The 2,500-nt window shown below is 32.3% G+C and overlaps 1 long non-coding RNA gene across 16 annotated transcripts in view; it reads left to right on the top strand.

Moving 5' to 3' along the window:
* The window catches only part of LOC124427276, a 36,573-nt gene that overhangs the window by 25,310 nt on the left and 8,763 nt on the right, over positions 1–2,500 (top strand). The gene's annotated exons all lie outside the window — the stretch shown is intronic.

Here is a 2,500-nt window from a genome sequence, read left to right as displayed (position 1 = left end):
GGTTTGTGAGAGAGACTATGAAAGAAGGTTTCAGTTCTTGCGAGACATAATTCTCTCTCTCTCTCTCTCTCTCTCTCTCTCTCTCTCTCTCTCTTTCATTTCTCCTTTTATTTATTTATTTGTTTATTTATTTACTTATTTTGTATGTATATACGAAACTATTGTATTGTCATCACATGTCGGAAGTTTGCGAAGTTTGCGAAGTTTAAAATAAGTTGACTGTACATTCTCATTTTCTCTATCTATCTATCTGTCTGTCTGTCTGTCCGTCCGACTGACTTTTTTTTTATTTTTCTGTTCTTTCTTCTCTCTCTTTTTTTTTTGTCTTTTTTTTTTTTTTTTCTTTTCTTTTTTCTCTCTCCTTTCGCCCTATGCTTTAGGCTCGCTCTTAAGAACGAAGCAGAGCACGGGTAAGTGCCGCGCGTTCCAGACACGCGAATAAGGTACATAAATGCACGCGAGTAGTGTCTCGCCCTATAGTCGCTTAGTCAGTTATCGAGTTAAAAAGCTTTAAGCTAGGTTGTCGCCTAGCCTCTCTCTCTCTCTCTCTCTCTCTCTCTCTCTCTCTCTCTCTCTCTCTCTCTCTCTCTCTCTCTCTCTCTCTCTCTCTTTCTGTCTCTCTCTTTTTCTGCCGAAGGTATTCATATAACGTTATATCTATGACAATTTAAAAAATTTTAATTTTACTTTTGACTCTGATTTTGATTTTATTTATTTGCTTATTTATTTATTTATTTATTTATTTATTTATTTATTTTCATTTATTACATTATTCATTTAATTATTTATTTATTTATTTATTTGTTTATTCATTGATTTATATTTTAATTTATTTATTTTCCTTTGTACGTAATCTGCGTTTACGTGTACGTGTATCTGTGCGCGTGCGCGTTTTCGAAATCATTGAATTCGATCAATTACGGCCATTGGAATTTGTCAGGTTTCTTTTTCTATTTTTTATTTTCTCTTTCTCTCTCTCTTTTTCCATTCCCTTCAACGTTTACACGAAATGAGAACGGAGATTTGAACTCGAAATTGTTTTTCTTTTCCTTTTCTATTTTTTCTTTTTTCTTTTTTCTTTTTTTTTTTTTTTTTATCGAATGATTCTATTTATTCGAAATCTTACGAGTACCGATTAAAATCGGATTGGTTTGTGTCAATTTGAAACGAGGATCGTCGGATTGAAATTAATTGAAAAGGAAAATATATATATATATATATATATATATATATAGAGAGAGAGAGAGAGAGAGAGAGAGAGAGACAAAGAGAGAAAGAGAACCTTGTGATTACATATCGTATCTAAGTTAATAACTTATATTTGGAAAAGGTAAATCAAATTATCGAAGTAGGTCAAAAAGTATGCATACACGTACACGCAGAGATATATACGCGCAGATAAACAGAATAACAGTACGATAATTTTAATAGATTTTTCTTTTTTTGTTTTATTTCTTTTTCATTTTTTCTCTCTCCTTATTTCCCTCTTTTCTTCTTCTTCTTCTTCTTCTTCTCCTCTTTTAATATTTCTTTTTCCTATCATTATTTACGTCCTGTCGTCGAACGAATTATTTTCCTATTTTTTTTTTTTTTCTACCTCCTTTTCCTTTTTTTTTTTTAGCAGCGTCGGTGTCGGGAGCGGTCGGAAATTCTTTTTGGAGGAATTTTTCAGGCGAAAAAAAAAGAAAAAGAAACAGGAAAAAAAAGGAAAAGAAAAACAACAAATTTCGAGTTCCTCGTAAATAGGAACGTAGAAAGAATTATAAAAATTTAATCTATAAAATTCGATCGTACGCGTGAGACCTTGTTATCATATTCAATCGATCGGATAGAGAAGTGCGAATGTCGTCGTCGGTAGGAAGCTAATCGATCGTTCGTACAGATATGTCTGCAATTCGATGAGAACGTGAAAGAGAAAGAGAGAGAGAGAGAGACAGAGAGAGAGAGAGAGAGAGAGAGATGGATAGATAGATAGATAGATAGAAAGAGAAGGTGTGAGAGAGATGTCGAAGCATTATCCGGATCATTGCAGTTGCAATCGAGCGAATCCTCCTCGTTCTCATTATCGGTTGACATTTCTCTGTACTGTCGACTTGATCCGAGTTAAGTGTGACGGTTAATTAATGGATGATAATCATCGTTGACAATCTTGGCATTTGATTTAAATGAGACACGTGGAAACTTGTTACCATACATATGTATCTTATATATATATATACATATATATATATATATATATATATATATATGTATGTCACGTGTGTGTGTTATGTTATGTATTGTATGCATGATATGTCTCGTCTTTATCGGAATGAATTTAAAGACATTTTTTTTTTCTTCTTTCTTTTTTTTTTTTTTTCTCCCCGAAAGACACTCCTTGACAAAACTCGAGACGTGTTTTCGTTGGAAAATTTTACGCGTGGGAAAGAAAAAAAAGAAGAAAAAAGAAAAAAAAGAAGAAAAAAGAAAAAAGAGAATATAAATCCAAATATCGATATTC

The sequence above is a fragment of the Vespa crabro genome, chromosome 10, assembly GCF_910589235.1.
Source record: "Vespa crabro chromosome 10, iyVesCrab1.2, whole genome shotgun sequence".
NCBI lineage: Eukaryota > Metazoa > Arthropoda > Insecta > Hymenoptera > Vespidae > Vespa > Vespa crabro.
The sequence above is the reverse complement of the archived record's forward strand: the minus strand, read 5'-3'. Positions and strand labels throughout refer to the sequence as shown.